The sequence below is a fragment of the Heterodontus francisci genome, chromosome 17 (assembly GCF_036365525.1).
Source record: "Heterodontus francisci isolate sHetFra1 chromosome 17, sHetFra1.hap1, whole genome shotgun sequence".
Lineage (NCBI taxonomy): Eukaryota > Metazoa > Chordata > Chondrichthyes > Heterodontiformes > Heterodontidae > Heterodontus > Heterodontus francisci.
In genome coordinates this window covers 53,038,196-53,056,403 of record NC_090387.1, presented here as the reverse complement: position 1 = coordinate 53,056,403, position 18,208 = coordinate 53,038,196, and positions in this window count along the sequence as shown.

Below are 18,208 nucleotides of genomic sequence, written 5' to 3'. Positions count from 1 at the left end.
AAATTACACGTTGTTTCTTTGCACTTTGAAACCTACCAAAAAGGTGGGTTTAATTTGATTCACTGTATTTGTAATTGTAAGCAAGAGCCTGTTCAGCTAAGCTGATTCACTTTTGGTAGGAGTGACTTCCATTTGTTGTTGTAGGCAAGGTATAAGTGAGAAGCACACAAAGTAGTTACTTTTGATTCAGTGGGAGGAATGACTTTGAGAAAGGGAGCAAATTCCATTTATTGAGTTTTACAGTTTTATTTGGTAGCAAAGAGGGAAGAGAAATAGCAGGAACAAGCTCAATGTTACTGTTAATAACAGAAAACAGTCTCTTCTTTATTAAATGTGGATGGTTGGCATTTTCTGCATCGACAGAGTTTTTCAGTTTGACATTGTCCAGTACACAGTAGATTGAGACTCACAGGTCCTGTTATTTACTGTCTGGAATTTTCAACTGCTAGGTCTGTTGATTTTCTGCAGATTGATCTCAGGTGAGATCTGTCCAACAACACTGAATAGTACAACGCAGCACAAGAAAGAAGTTGGAGCACCTACTGCTAGACACTCAGGCACTGGTACCACTGGTGCTGAGGTGCTTGGTATGAACCTGTAGTGAAGCTTTTGCCTGTGGTTTCAGCTGTGGAGAACCTGGCCCAAATCAATAAATTCTCCTTGAGTGAATTCCTATATTGGTACTGCCTGCAAAACTAGAAAGGTCTTAAGTAACGCAATGTTGCTCACAGGTACATAAGCACAGGAGCAGTTCATTCAGCTCCTTAAACCTGTTCCACCATTCAATGAGATTATGGCTGATCTGAAAACGAATGGTCCTGTGGCTCAGTTGGTAGCACTCTTGCCTCTGTGTCACAAGTGTGACGGAAATCACACAAGCCAAATGAAAAATATTAATTTCGTTGTATGGAACTCTAGCTTGAGACTTTTTATTGGACATTACAAATAACTTTTAAAAAGCAGAACAGAACAGCGAAAGATGGTCATTTGCACATGAGAAGACAAAGGCTGGCCGGGAGACAGAGATAAGTTACCCAGTACAGCTAGAACAATGGGGGTGCTCTTTGAACCAATTAATGAGAATGGTTTGTCAATAGTGGTAATCAAAAGCCGTCGACACCCTTTGACTTTGAAAGAGCCAACACCTCCCCCCACCACCAAGTATGTTGAAGAACTCTGAAATTCAAACAACCTTCCAGAATCTTCTGTTTTCAAATCAAGTGGTGGTCAATAACATAACTGCTAGTGTAAAACTGAGTTTTGTGCATTGTGCCTCAGAAAGAAAGAGACTGTAACTGAACTCCAAGAAGAAAGCATCTCTCTCTCTGTCTCCCTCTCCAGCAAAGTCCCAGGGAAGTTATGGCGGCAGCTACTAAGCCTCAAGACTACAGAATCTTACAGACAATGACCAAGAAGAAGGATAAAGCCTCCCTTCAGCCTTCCAGGTACAAAGGAGCAAGCCTGAATTGTGCACGTGGCTCAACGAGAACCTCAAGACTTTAACTTCAACTAAGGAGACTAAAACTCAGTATTTGAATGCCATTTATTCCGGACTATACTGTACTCTCCAACTCTTTTTCGCCCTCAGTATCTGTGTGTGTGTGTGTGCCTCTCGTTTGCATGTGAGCGTGGATGTGTCGCGTATTTTAGTAATTTTAACTGGTTGAGAGTGATAAGGTTAATAAACTTACATTTTTCTGATTTAAACTCAAGTAAACCTGTCTGATTAGTTCATTTGCAATTGTAATTAGAGTAACAGGAGCAAGTGCTCACTGAGTTGGTAAGTTCAACCACTGTGTTTAAAAGATAAACCCTGTTGCAGTCAAACTAGAGAAGGGGCGAAAGGGGAGCCTGAAACCCCTTCCTCACCTGGTTGTAACACAAGGTTATGGATTCCAGTCCCACTTCAGGGCTTGAGCATAAAAATCAAGGCTGACACTTCAGTGCAGTACTGAAGGAGTGGTGCACAGTCAGAGGTGCTCACTTTCAGATGAGATACTAAACCGATGCCCCATCTGCATGCTTGGGTAGATGTAAAAGATCCCATTGAGCTATTTCGAAGAAAAACAGAGCAGTTCACCCCACTGCCTTGGCCAGTATTTATCCCTCAATTGACATTACAGAAAACAGATTATCTAGCCATTGTCAGATTGCTGTTTGTGGGAGTTTGCTGTGCACAAAGTGGCTACATTACAACAGTGACTACACTTCAAAAAGTACTTCATTGGCTGCACAGGTCAGAAGGAGGAGGAGGATGAGGCCAAATCACCTGTGGACAGTCCCCCTCGGAGGAAGGAGGACAAATACAGCAATGCTTCACTGGGTGAAGGTGCTGGGCCTCTGGTGTCACAGACAAGGAGCGCCTCCCTCAAGAACCAGAGGTAGATAAATTCCCGTCTGTTGGAGTTCCATGAGGACTTGACAAGCCATGGGCAGGCAATGGAGGAGTCCATGTAGTACATGTGCTCTGTCATGACTCAGGGACTCGATCGCATGAATTCTTCCATTGATAGATGGGGCAACCTCTTGGAGAGTCAAATGCAGCACCACTCTGAGTGGGTGCAGGAGTTGCACACTGATATGCACAGAAGGAGTGATACTTTCTGTAGCATTGACATCTCAGTGTCGCTGATGGCGCAACGGTGCTTGGAATGGATGCCAGCTGCCAGTCAGTGGCCATTTCCAGCATCCATGGGTGCCAGGAAAGGGCTGAGACAGTCGTCATAACAGATGAAGGGGCCATCCTTCAGGAGGCACCAGGGTCACCCTTCGGCCCCTCACCCCCTCCATCAGTGTGCCAGGGCCTTTTGACAGACACTGCCCTTGCCAGTGCGCAGGCACAGCAGCCTGTGGAGGTTTGCCCACGGGCACCTTCAAGATGAGGACAGAAGACGAGGGCATCTCGGCTGGTGGCAGAGTGTCGGGAGCAGGCTGCCTCCACCTCATCCTCTGCCACAGTGGGAGCATCCTGTAGAAGTGTTAGGGAGAGGAAGGTGCCATGGCATTGAATTCACTTAATGGGTCACCTTTTTTGTTATTTGTTCATCAGATGTGGTTGTTGCTGGCTAGGCAGCATTTATTGCCCATCCCTAATTGCCCTTGAGAAGGTGATGGTGAACTGCCTTCTTGAACTGCTGCAGTCCTTGGGGTGTAGGTACACCAACAGTGCTGTTAGGAAGGGAGTTCCAGGATTTTGACCCAGCAACAGTAAAGGAATGGCAATATAGTTCCAAGTCAGAATGGTGTGTGGCTTGGAGGGGAACTTGCAGGTGGTGGTGTTCCCATGCATCTGCTGCTCTTGTCCTTCTGGGTGGTAAAGGTTGTGGGTTTGGAATATGCTGTTGAAGGAGCCTTGGTGAGTTGCTGCAGTACATCTTGTAAATGGTACACACTGCTGCACTGTGCGTCGGCGGTGGAGGGAGTGAATGTTGATGATGGTGGATGGGGTGCCAATCAAGTGGGCTACTTTGTCCTGGATGATGTCGAGCTTCTTGAGTGTTGTTGGAGCTGCACCCACCCAGGCAAGTGGAGAGTATTCCATCACACCCCTGACTTGTGCCTTGTAGATGGTGGACAGGCATTGGGGAGTCAGGAGGTGAGTTACTCGCTGCAGAATTCCCTGCCTCTGACCTGCTCTTGTAACTTGGGTGCCATTGAACTTCATCTGTCTGCTATTTTGTTTGCCTCATGATATAATTTCTTTATTTCACCACTCTGACAGATGTGTTGTTGATGTCTCATCTCAGAAGGGGGATGTTGCATTGTGGGGCGGATGGCGGGGATGTGGGGTTCTGAGAATGTTTTGAGCCCATGCCTTATGATAATGGACAATGGTGAATGGAGGAACCCTCCATCTGCCGCTAATGTGACCTTGCAGTTAAGGGTCATAGCAGTGAAATAGCTCTGTGTGCTGGAAGGTGAGTTTGGAAGTCATCAGCTGTAAGGGCACAGGGGAGATCAGGGGAGATCAGGTGAAGCGCTGCTGAATCCTTGCTGTCATGCCAGCCTGCAGTTTCACCCTGAGATCAGGGACGGCGTTGCCAGGTGTCCTCCACTGCCTGGGTGCTGGCCACCTCTGCAACATTCCCTTCCTCATCCTCTTTCTCCTCCCAGTCTTCCTCCGAAGTGGAATGGCATTCCAGCTCTTCATCCTCATCCATCTCCAGGCCTCTTTCAAGTGCCATGTTGTGCAGGGCGCAGCAGGTGATCTCGATATGGGACACTCTGGCTGGCTTGTACTGGAGGGCACTACCCGACCAGTCAATAACAGAACCGTGTCTTCTAGAGGCAAATGATCTGTCCAATGCAGGTCCTTGTTAGGAGATGGCTTTGGTTGCAGTGCCTCTTTCTGTCCGTGTCTGTCAAATGGGCAATACAAGCCACCTCCTTAGGGGATAACCCTTATCCCCCAGCAGCCACCCATGGAGTCTGGATGTGGGACTGAAGAGGTGTGGCACCTGGGACTCTCACAAGATAGAAGAACTCATGAAAGCTGCCCAGGACCAAGTGCAGACTTGCAAGATTTTCTCCCTTTCGTCACAGACCAGCTGGACATTCAATGAGTGGTATCCTTTCTGTTCAGAAATCTGACTGGTTGATCTGTCAGTGTCTTCATGGCTGCGTGGGTGCAATTGGTGTCCCCCTAGACCTGAGGGAATCCATCAATGGCAGCGAAGCCCAAAGTCCTCTGTGCCTGCACTGGCCCATCTGTGTCAAAGTGGATGGAGGCCCCCACCCTCTGGAATATGGCATCCATGACCTGCCTGATGGCGTGACGAGCTGCCGATTGTGAGATGCCACCCAGGTCCGCAGCTGATACCTGGAACGGCCCAATTGCATAGAAGTTTAGGGTGATGGTGACAGCTGCAGGTAGGGGACTGCCATGGAGGCAGTGAGACCTCAGATCATTGTGGATCACATCACACGGGACCGAGACCATCTGCCTGGATAGGTGCAGCCTCCTACGGCACTGGTGCTCTGTCATTTTCAGGTAGCTGACTCTTGGGCAGTAGACCCGATGTCGTGGGTAGCGCCTTCTTTCCCTAGCAGCCCCCATTGTTCTCCTCTGGCCTCCTGCTGTCCAGCAGGTTGCATCTGCTGCAGCTCATCCTGGCTGCTCTGTCCAATGTCACAGCAACCTGTTCCTATATCAACTCCTTCTGCTGAGCCTTGTGAGTTCACCAGGCCTTCCTCTGCCAACGCCAGCTGCCCAAGTGATGCCAGCAGCCTCACGTTCCTCTCCGGTTCCTGCCACTCACCACTGAGAAAAGCAAGTCTTACAGCTCCAACAATGGCTACTCTGTGGAGCTTTTCGAGCAGCTGAGCTTTATTTTGTGCTTCCGCATTATTTTAAGCAGCCCATCCCATAGCTCTCATCGCCCTCCACATTGTTTACAACTTGTACTCCCTGCCGTGTTCCAGACATGGGACTGGATTTCAAAGAGTCCCCGACACTGGGAACAATGGCGGGGAGTCATGAAGATCGCTACAGATGAGGCCCGCCATCGGCCCCGCGCCAGCAGGGCCCGGCCCACTGTCAACGGAGGCGGAGAGGCCTCGTGGCGCCCCCCCCCCCCCCCACCCCCCACCCCACTCCCCCACCGCTGCTCAGCGACGGGACCACGATTTCCATATGTAAATAAATTAACCTACCTGAATTAATGAAGGTCCAGTCGCCTCCTTATTTGCTGCACCAATCTTCATTCTGGCATCCGGCAATGTTGCGCCTTCGAATTCCCATCCGGGGAAACAAGGCGCAACTCTTGTGGGGAGTGGGGAGGAGGTACTTTTCTCAGTGCAGAGGGGGGGGGAACAGGGTGAAGCTCTTCGGATTGGTTGGGGGGGTTGATGGGAAGGGGTAAAGGACAAAGGTTCTGAACTTTGGGGAGGGGGGGAATGTCATATATTCAGGGTAGGTATTCCGGGGTGGGAGGCAAGGGCAGGAAAGATGTGTAATGCGATTGGGGGGGGTGGGAGAAGGCATTGAAAGATTTTTTCATTCATTTTTATTATCGTTACATTCACTGTGTCTTTAAAAATTTAAATAGTTATTTAGGGCTGTAAGCCCTTTAAAAATGCGCTGGCGCCTGCGCATTGGTGCCGGACACCGTTGCCGTGGACGACTCGCCCGTCCTCTCCACGTCATCGGGGGTGGGGGAGTGGGGGTAGGTGCCACTGCATCAGCCATGCTTTTGAGCCGCCGTGTTTGGAATCGCGGCGGCTCCGTGACGTGTGCCCCGTGTGTGTGGGTCGCCATGTTTTTCACCTGCCATCTATTTCGGCAGCGGGCTTTCAAAATGCAGCACTTGGTATTTTCCCTGTGCTGTTCCTTTGAAGATTGTAAACTGCAGCTGCAAGCACCTCAATGAGCTTAACAGGTACTTACTTGGAGGCATGTAGGGTTGCCATTCTCTCCCTCCTGACGTACCTTTAAAAATAGCTTCACATTCTGGAGGTGGTGGGACCTAATGCCGACCTCCGAGAATGTGACCTTTAAACCACATGCGCGTCCGCTCCTGCCCCCAGGGGGCTCTAAACATTTGGCCTCATGACTCCTGCGTGGCAGGCAAGAATTCTACCCCTGAACCACCAATGCCACAAAGAGCAACCTATTCAGTCAGTTGCATCCCTGGGCTCAAACAACCAAGCTTTCAGTTAACAGCTAAATGCGCTGACCCATTGTGCCACAGAGACAGACAGACTTAATGTGAGACCAACTGCTTGATAACACTGAGGAGTCTGGAACTGGAGGGCATTGTCTAAAAATTGGAGCCAGACCTTTCAGGAGTGAAGTTAGGAAACACTTCTACATGCAAAGGATGGTAGAAATTTGGAACTCTCTTCTGCAAACAACAATTGATCGGTTGTCAATTTCAAATCTGAGATTGAAAGATTTTCATTAACCAAAGTTATTCAGGGATATGGGGCAAAGGCAGGTGTATGGAATAAGTCACAAATCAGCCATGATCACAATGAATGGCGGAACAGGCTCAAGGAGTAACTTGGCCTACTTTTGTTCCGATGTTCCGACTTGTCCATTACCATGACAACATTCATATGAAGAACATCATTTGCAAGGTCACCAATTTGTGGTTTTCATTGAAAAATTGATGGATTCGTAGAATTTAATTCTTAAGCAGAACAAGTGAAATTCCAAGATCTTATTGCTCATTTGACAGCATGAAAGATAGTGCCCATGCTCACCTGAATATTAAACTTCATGCCAACATTACAGGAGTGGCATCAAAAACCAATTTGATTAAATAGGGCACTAAAAAGCAACGACCCTCAGCAGATATAATCATAGAATGCAGTCTTTCAAAACAATTGGTAAAAATACCAGAATTTCATGGAATGAAAACAGAAATTGACTTATTCAGTGACTGTAACTGAGTGGCCCTAATCATACAAAAGCTTTCAATCATGAGAGCAGAATGAGCTTCCAATCAGATTCACTCATTTTCATAGTGTTTACTTTAACCTTATGGTAAAAGAGACCAGTTGGGCTTGCAAGAAGTTGCTGATTTCTGGAAATGATTCAGTCACATGAACCACCATCAAATATTCCATATCTATTTGGCACCAGGTGAACAACTGTTCATGGCAGTACTTCCTTTGGATGTGAGCCTGAACATTATCGTTTGCGCTGACATCACAGGATTGATAACAAATGAACAATGAGTTCATAAATTCAGAAACTACAGACTCAACGATTCTTCCTCAATTTTTTTCAATTTTATGAAAGGATAAATCTCACAACTTGATTCCCCCTCTTTATTGCAATGAAAGTACAGAATGCTGATTCACATCATCTCCCACAACAGCAAAGGACTTCAAAGCGCAAATTTCTTGTGCTGTTTCTTCACAAAAATACTTTCTTACTGCCACAACAAAATCTCTTGGAGTCAGATTCAACTTGTACTTTGCCACATCAAGAAGAGATTTGTAAAATCACACAATCTTTCCACTTGGGTTGATTCTCAGCAAGTTCACATGGCAGAGTGTACAGTGCCACATGGGTAAGCTCGTTCAAGAACAAGAAGTAAGTCATTCCTGTCAGATTTATCAGACAAGCTCGGTGTTCAACTTTGCTTTTATAATGCAAAGACCATGAACAATTGGGCACCAACAGATTCCTTAGTTTTCACCACTTACTGCCCTTTTTTCTGACTATGAAACTTCAATCTGCTGATATCTGTCACTAAGTATTCTTATAATGAGAGATTTTCTGTCAAATACCTCTTGGGTTCTCTGTTTCATGTATTATATCTATTATGCCTTCTTTCCAATTAATGTTGTGCTTTCTGCCACCTTCATCCCTATCAATTCTCAACCAGAGAAACTACATGCTATATGAAGAAGCAGATTCTTAGCTGCCCAGGGAACTTGAAACTGCAGCCTTGACATCTTCACCCAAACTGTCATCATCTCTGCCCTCTTTTTTGAAGCTGTACTACATCTCCTAGCTTTGTTTGATCCTCAGACAATAATTGACTTGCTTTTCACATACTTTGAGAATCTTATTTGAAACCAGAGTCCAGTTTTCTTTTAGAAGTCACAGATTTATCCATTATCAGTCTAAGCAAAGCTTAAATTGGAAATATATGTATATATTGGACTGCAGAAAAATTATAGCCCTAAAATATGGCCTAATAAAAAACAAAATAATAATATGTGCATGGAATAACTGGCCCATTAATTAATATAGGAAACTGGACAATGTCAGGTGTGAAAGAGTCTGAATTGCATGTCTCCTTGACTCTAATGTTCAAATTATCTCATTAATTTAGTTAGCAGTTGTTTCCTATGATGTAAAGTGTAAATATAAAGATGTAAAGTGGTTTATTTCTTTGCGAAAACATTGAATCAATTAACTAACATGTCCATTTGACCTTTACATGCAAAATTTGTTTGTCTCTCATATATACCTCGCTATTTGTATTTTGTGAGATCTGTCTACTTTTCTGATGGAGAATTTGATGGAAATTGTGCACAATACGTGATTTGTTTTGTTTGTAAATTCATACTGCCTTGAGTAACCACAGACTTGTGATTTGACATAGAAGGGGTTAAAAAGAAGGAGCTGGGAAGCTCCTTCTGAAAGGTTCTGAAAGGGAGCAAGTGCCAAAATGCAAAAGAAAGCTGAATTTGCAGGGTATTAAGACAAACTTTGTCAATTGTAAGAGAGGTCTGAACGAAATCAGACCATTCTTGCAAAGGGTAATTAATCCAATGGAAACATCTTTCAGTTTAAGTGTTTACGTTATACACTTTTTCATTTCAGCATTTGCCAATTATTGTTTTATATTGCTGATGGTTTCAAAATAAAACATCTAGTTGCTTCAAACTGTTGTTCTATGTGATATTATCTATCGTTTTGTAGAGAATTTTGTGGCATGGTGGAACAGTATATTAAAACTAGTAAGCAGTTGGCTGCCAGTGAGATCATTGTTAGCTCTGTGATTACACACCTCTCCAAGGGGAAGGTTCAGAGAAAGGATGTTTTCTTGACTATGTGGGACACAAACATGCTTTTAACAATCATTGTTTGAATGTTGAGAAAAGAAGACAGTACAAAAAAAATCCCCAAAATTAATACTAGGGAATATAAAACATTTGATATAATATACAACTTGGTTATTATGACTATATATGAAAATAATATATCATTACTTGCTTGCTGATGTTCAATAATATCATAATAGTGGCTGAATAGTATGATTACATTACTGAAAATAAAGTTATCAGTGCTAACTTGTTAACTTCAGCATACCTTTTACATATTACTGTTAAGCAGTAAGAGTGCTGTTTAAGTGCTTGTTACACAGCCAAAGCACCATTATTATGATTGAATCTCTCCCTTTTAAACTGAAAGGAATCTCTTTTTTTTGTGAGTTGTATGGTGTACATGTTAAAAACGCACATTTGAAATTTCAGAACTTTGATTCACATGTTATCTTAGAGTACTGGTAAATAACTTTTGGTTTCAATAATTTTCCTCTTTGAGCTGCTTTTCTGTTGGTCTTTTCATTTGCATTTCCTGACCTTGGCATTCATGAGTCTACATTTGGCATTTATGCATTTTCTGCAGCTTGGTGGCAGACTCCTAGACCCAGTTCTACCACAAGCAGATCTGACAACATAAACTTGCAAAGATGCCAGGCTCCCAGGATCCACATTAGAATTGAAAAAAAAACAACTTAAGAAGCAATGTCTCTTCAAGGTTCCCAGAGCATAAAGCATATCTGGGAAGCCATTTTATTTTTACAATTTATCTTCATCCTCTCCTGAAATCAGTGACTCTTGTTAGGAACGGCTTTGCAGGTATGACTGCCTTCCAAGTACCTACCGTAAGGACCCAAAGGCTGATATTCATTTGTGACCTTGTACAATTGACTGTAAGCAGGAGGCTGGGGGGACATAAGAGTTGAATTTGACACTGTCCTCAACTGATAGTCACACAACACTTTTCAGCAGGACCACTGGATAACAATAGGAGCAGAACCTAGTTGATGCTTTTCCTCCTCTCTGGCTTTTGCACTTAGAGGCCAACTGCATTATCCCTCTACCGTCCAAACTGAAATCAGCCAAGTCACAAAAGCCTAGAGTCAAACATGAAACCTTTCTTGTCTGTCAGACTCTGTTAGTCTGGGAGCCATTGAGGAAGAAGGAATCCTATTCCTGACTTTGGATTCTGCTTTCTTACTGGCAGCTTTGTCCATCCCTTCATATACCTGGACTGCCAGAGATGGTGCAGGAACTTTGATTGGCAGATTTGTAAAAACAGGAATTGATCTAAATTGGCCAAACTTGCATTCATTTAAATTCAAAAATTGCTCATCTCTGCCTTACTACTGGTCAGAAGCACACAATAGCATTCTTAGAGAGTTGATCCAATTTTGAACAGCCATGTATCAGCTGTTCAGTTCCATGTGAAAAAGTACTTCAGATATGAGTATACCTTCAGTTCCAGCTCACCTGAAAGCTTTGTAGTTTTAGAATCTTACCAATTCTTTATTATATCCATTATGTGTTGATCAAATTTCTTCTCTTCTGAAGATTTAATAAGACAGAAATTATAAAGAGCTGTTTACATGTCTCACAAATTGATTTTCTCATCATCTTTTATGTGAAAACAAAGAAATAAGGGCTATGGAAAATAAAAACACAATTATGCAAAACATAATTATGTGATTCAGGTCACAGTGATTCGTGTGCAGCTACTAGCTAACACTGTTTTAATGTGTTGTAGTTTAATAAGGCAGGAACGGTATAAAGATCCCTGTGTATAAAAGGTGAACAAGCCTTTTAATTAGCTGTTATTGTATCACTCCTTGATAATCTTTCCCCTTTCCTTTATATTGATTAATTATGAAAATCCACAACACAAAAGAACTCCACAAAAGTCTTGTCAGTGTCTTCTTTAATAGGCTAGGAGAGCAATATAATCTGCCAGATCCAGAAAAAGCTTCAAATATGCTAATGAACAATGATTAATGATGGGTTTCTATATTCTATAAATATGAAGGCTCAATCTGCACCTGCAATTGGCCCCATGATAAAAAAAAAGTCTTCACAAAGCAATATTTAGCAAATCTCAATTATAAAGATTGTCATTCTCTTTAAAATACTGGTGGGTGTGTTTTTAAAAATCCATGGGTTCATTGCGTTTAATTTATACCAGGCTTCTGGAACAGATCGACAATGAATCTGTTTAAATATAGGAGTTTTTGTTAAAACCACATTGTTAGGTTGATTTGGAGATAACCGTTTGATCATTCCTTTGTAGCTCATTCTTTAACCCCACACATCTTTTGTAGCGGCTGTAAAAATGTTTTATAAATTTCTAATCATTTTACAGTAAGGATCCAGATTTGTAGAAAACCACAATAGATTCCAGCATATTCACAAACATATGCAAAATCATCTGTAAATCAAATATGTAAGAATAGTGATGTTTTATTGTAATAGATATTATTGCAGTCTTTGGTAGATAAACAGACAATTGTGCAACACTGATGGAAGTTAACTGTGTAGCACACAAGTGAAGTCAAATCTGTGGTTTAAATAAATTCACTGGAGTTCAGCCACTTCCAGTGTTACTGATACACAATTTACACATGAAAGATGTGTCAAAGCCATATTAGGAAAAATAATTAAACATATTACATGTTCAATCCATATGCTGATTACAGAAAAACAAAAAAGCATAACCTTCTACCTTACAGTGCATTAAGAAGTCATAATTTAAAACTATTTTCTTTTGGTTAATGAATCACTGGCTGTAAATGTTTGTGTAATAATATCATTCCTCATTATATATTTACAGTTTTTATGTTGCCCTAAAGTGAGATAACTTCCGTGTTTTACTGAAAGTTGGAACAGAATTTCTGTAGAATTGGATTAAGCCTTTATATCACAGTTGGGGGTTGCTGCTTTTTGACATGGCTCCAGAGGTTCATAAACAACACATATAATTATGTCACTGCACATGTTTGTGTTAAATTAATCTTTCTTCCTTTCATTTCCAATTGATTGGGCTCTGACTCACCTCAATGTATATTAATAAGGCAATATGTGAGCTGATTGTGGAAAATTTTGACAATAGTTAAAATTAACAATGCTTTGGCATGGATTGACATTTTTAAGGTCAAACCTGTTATACAGGGATTTAAATATATTCCCAACAGCCTGTTGTTGTGATAGCAAAAAGACTGACACAACATGGCTCTCTCGAGGTTTTATTGACATGAATTCCATGCAGTCTGAGTATTATCAAATGTTTTTTTTAACTTCTTCTGTTAAACAAGGTTTTACAAAGAAAATGTACACTGACATTTTTCCATGAAAATTTAATTAAATGAAGTTGGATTTCTTGCTGGATAATGGCATTCTGCTCTGATATATTTTTTAAAAAACCTCCTCTATTTCTCAGAAAACATGTATTTCTTATCTCCTGGCAGATAACAATTAACTGAAATTATAGTATTAATGTATTAAAATGCTGACTTTACCAACAACAGCAGCAGGGGACCTTTGACACTTTGCTCTCTTGAAATGTAATGGAATTTTTTTGTTGGATTTGTTTAGGACTAGTTGTACCTTGGATTTTAATATATAACTAAACATTCTTCACAATGTTCAACAGAAAGAATGAATTGGAACAAAACCAGCTCTGTTAGCTTTTCAGATCTCTGAGTTCTGATTTATCTAAAGTTTGAGCCTGGTTGGGTTCATTTCGAACCCCATGTAAGACTAAAGCTATGTGCTTTGTATTTAATTGCTGTGTTATATTTATGTTGTTGGCTGTATCTTTCATTCTCCTTTTTTTGAAACATACTTTAATTATTTTGTCAGATATTTAACATTTTCTTTGCTTTTCACACATATGCCCTTCCCAAACACACTTTTCCACGTTTTTCAATCCTTTGTTGCCTTTTTGTCTTACATTCTGCTTGGTTTGTTCTCCAGTTTTTTTTTTGCCCTTTCTCATATTTGTTTCATATGTATTCCTTTTGAAGATGGAAATTTTTGTGCGTGCAACGCTGAAAGGAGTAATAACATTAAATATCGAACGTGCGGGAAAAAAAGTCCTTGAATTTTATTTGCAGCCAGTTTCTCTGAAATGTTTGCAAGAGTTCACAGTAGTTTGCTAAACAAGCATTGATACTACATTCTGTAATTACTGCTGTGCCTGTATTTCCCACACAGCTTGAATAAACAGATATTCCTTTATAACTTTACGTTTTGAAATCACCAGTTCCCATTGAATTGTGCACAATGTGCTTGTTAAGTAAATGATTATTATAAGTCATTGGAGACATATTCAATTGAATTAACCCCTTTGTGTGTGAAAAATGGGTTCCTTCATTTGCCTAAATTCTGCTTCTTTTGAGAATTTTTCAAGCCTCAGCATTGACGCTCCACCACATTAGCAAACTGTAACCTGAGAGCGGGGTCTTAGGAACAGCAGGACCCCTCTGGCCCCCATTGTTTTGCTAATCAAGATTATTGCCAGCATTGAAATGTGGAAGTATAGACTAGCTGACAAAATTTGTCAGCTTCCCATGAAACAATTATGGCTGGTTAGTGAGGGGTGCTGGCAAATATTAACATATAAATGAACTTTTTTAAAGATGTAGAGAAAACATAAACAAAAAACTCCAGGCTATATTCAGATGAGATCGTTCTTGGCTCTGCATCTTGCCCTTTTAATCATGTGAGTGCTGCTGTTAAAATGGAATTTGTTCAAAACTACTTTTAAGCAATAAAGCAAAGAAGATTCACTCCCCTGCTGATAGCAACAGGAGATTGATTACGCCTGCAAAGAGGGAATGGTTTCATGAATGCAACTGCCAGACCTCCACAGCAGTGTGTTCTACAAGCTAGTTACACTTTATAGCATGGGTTTCTGATATAAAGTAGCAGATTGGGACAGGAGCTGAAAGCTCAATAAATGCAGTGAGGTCAAAAGTGCCATTATTGCATCTTCCTAGTTCCAATGTGGGCCCCAGTAGGTACACCTCCTGTATTTAAAAGGAAGATTTACTAAATACTTAATGAATAAGACAGATCTGAGTATAAAAGATCATCTGTAAAATCCATTCTTACCCTTTGCGGAGAGGACAATAGTCTTGCATATCTGAGAAATCTCCCTTTGCATTCTCAACAGATAATGATGCTAATGGCTCGGGCCCATTAAGTATTGGTGTTGTATAGATTAGTTCACAATGCTTTGTGAGCTCATACAATATTCTAGTGTCAATTGTCCTTTTTTACTGAGTTTGCTAAAGATAGCCCACTCTTTGCAAACCAACTCTCTGAGGTTAAATTTTATGAAGTTGGCTTGATTAGCATATCAAAGTGTTGATTTTTTTTGTGAATGACTATAAAAGGAGCGGGTGAGCAGCAGCGATACTTCTTTTCATCTTTGGGGGCCAGGAAGGTCATTCTTGGTGAAAATGATCAGGACCTATCACGCTAGTTGTTTGCCCAATACTACTTCAAAGGGATGAGCCAGGCCTGACAGCTTACTGTTTAAATGCCATTGAATAGATTGCTTGGATGAGTGATGAAAATCTTCTGACACATTAATAATCTGACTGAGATTCTTCCTCATGCAGTTACCATAAACAAACAGATATCCTAACAACATTCAAGTTTCTTTTCTGGTCCCGAGAAACAAAGCTCTCAGTGGTGGTAAGAAGAATACTATTTTGATTGCAGGTGGTATAAGTTTTTAATTAACAAAAATTATTAGCTAGGATAGTAGTATTGATTATTTCATGAGTTGCTTTTGGCCCTATCCTTTGAATAAAAAACATGAAAGAATTCAAAGATGCTCAGGTATTACTGCAATTATATATGTGACAAGACTTGCTGAACAAATTCTGATCTAGGAATGTTTTGCTGCACTTCACAATCCAAGTCAATAACTAATCTATCTTATCTTTGACAGTCACCGAATGATCAAAATAAAGGTCACAATTGCAATAATGTGCCTGAACCAAGGCAACACTTTCTGTAACACATCAAACCAAGCCCAATCAAGACATATTTCTGTAGTCACATGTAATTGTCTATCCCCCCTCTAGCAATTGCATTTCACTCCATCTGCTTCCCTCTTTACACATGTCAACAGATGAGTTGTGGAATGCAAAGGTGACTGTCGTTTATGATCCTGCATTAAATGTATTGATAAAGCCAATGCCAGTCAGCTAGCTAGCGTTTTATGTTCAGTGTGAGTATGAGCATGTATGAATCCAACATGGGTACTGAAACAAAAAGCTACTGGAAGACTGTAAGGCAATGCTGGAGGTACAAGTCTGAATTGTATCAGTTTTACCATGAGTCTCTATTATGAAGATTATTTGTAATACTTTTTCAACACCAGCATGCCATATGTACAGGTCCAAAATGATATCAATATGTCTATAGTAATATAAGAACATAGAGAAAAAAAATTATAGTCTGCTTGCCCCACTAACCCACACTGATTTGTGTCACCCGTTGGTATTTTATTTCTGAGCCTAAAGTAGATTCGGTTCATGGAGTCACCTTTATTTTTCCCTATATTTAGGGTAGGGTTAGAGTAAGCATTTGTCATGACAAGGTGCTTAACTTATCATGCATGCCCAGTTCAGGCTGGGGTCATAACATTACTAGTAAAAAAGTGAACAATGAAGCATTTATTGTCTCCTATAAATGTGTCCTTCATATAAAAGCAGTCACTATAGTGACCTCTGAAATGATGATTTAGCTTTGTGCAGTTATTTGTGCACAAGATGATTTACAGCACTAAACTGGATCCATTAAGATGTTCATGAATATTCTGTCTGCATGCTTTTTGTGGACGGTTTCCTTCAAACTGATGGAAACTTTGGTTTCCTCTGTTAATGACCATGATTGATAATTTGATTAGCAAAATTTCAAATCACACTGGCACAAAAATAGTACTGTATGTGGCATTTAGTGCTAAACCTGTGATAATATAACTTTAGAATTAGATGTGGAAGTGGAAGAACACCTTGCTTTTATCCTGAGGGCTGTGGCTGTCAACACATTTTAAGACTGGAAAGCATTTCATCAGAGGCAAAACAGCAGTGGTGGAATATCATGAATTCATATCTGGGAAATGTTGACATGCTGTAGTATCGAATTGTGTGGAGGAGTGAACTGATGTAGTTAAGAAACAGACAGACACTTGTGTAATCAGCCTTTATGTATTGCCAGTTTTGAATAATAACATTTATATGCCTCAACTTACCTCATCTGCCTGGCACAGCCAGGGCATAAATAACTGAGAACAATGGAATTACTATTACTCACTGGCTGAGCAAGAGCTACATCACTGTATTCTTTATAATTGGTGGCAAGAAGATTAATGTTTTGTTAAATATCAGAGTAAGGTCACGAGGGGACTTATAGGTCTGTCTAAACACCCAGTCTTCTGGTTCTTTACGGAAATGAAGTTGTAGCATTCCCTCTAATTATCATGTGCTTTTTTCAGATGGGCTCCATCCTGTCTGCTTTCATTCTAATGCTGCAGGCAGACAGATATTTACAAGAACAGCCTGACGATAATAAGGAAACCTGTAATGAAACTGTGCTAATCTTACGTTAAAAACAGTCTCCTCAGGAAAATCATAAAGGATATTTTCTCTTATGTTGTAATAACAGAGTAACACTGCTTCAAATATGTATTTTTGGCTTTGTCGAAGTATGATATATCCAGAAAAATTATAGTCTGCAGACAGAGATGATAAGATCAAAATCCCTTGACACCCTGTATTACTCTTATTAACTGTGTCAGCCATTGCAGTCAAAACAGAAATGGTACTTATAGGTTCGACTGAATCTATGCTTTTTTTATTTGTTCAGGGGATGTGGGCAACACTGGCTAGGACAGCATTTATTGCCCATCCCTAATTGCCCTTGAGAAGGTGGTGGTGAGTGATATTACCACCCTTAAAAATATACATCTTCCGCTAAAATAATTCTTTCTGTCTACCTGTTCTATTTCTTTCAGTGAGATGCTGCAAAGTTAACTGACATGGATATCGTCTAACATTACCTGCAAAAAGACATAGAGAATGTGAAGGTTTTTCAATGCACGCTATGAAAAATTCTACTTTACTGGCAACACTGGAATTTTGCACCCTGCCAGTTTGGACAGGAGGAAACACTAAATTAATTTCAGTGAGTAAAATGCTATCAATGCCATTATATTCAAACTCGTGGTCACAATGGTTTTGGCTTCACATTTCAGTTAAGAATGTATGCTGAGGTTCAGAGGGATAAAAAGATGTTGGGGTAAAGAATTGTTGTTCCTTGATGGTGCAAGAGTCCAGAAAGATATCTGCGCAATTTATTTTCAAACAAATGTTATTGTGGAGCTCTGCCACTGGTAAAGTGGGTAAGTACACTGTGTAGTGTGATGCTGAACAATATAGACCAGGACGGCCATGGGTTCGAACCCCACTTTGTGTTGAGTTAGCAGATCTCAGCTGGGATAGAAATGGTAATGGTACAATTAGTTTCAGACCCCAATGAAGTGAAAAATCAGCTTCAGTTTCCATTCCTATTCCCTATCCAGGGAACTCTCCTGGAAGATATGTGTGGGAATTGTTATGGAATTTCCATATATTTTTGTTAAAATTTGGAATCTATATTTTTAAACTGAAGAGGCTGACCTTCGTGTGTTTTTTTA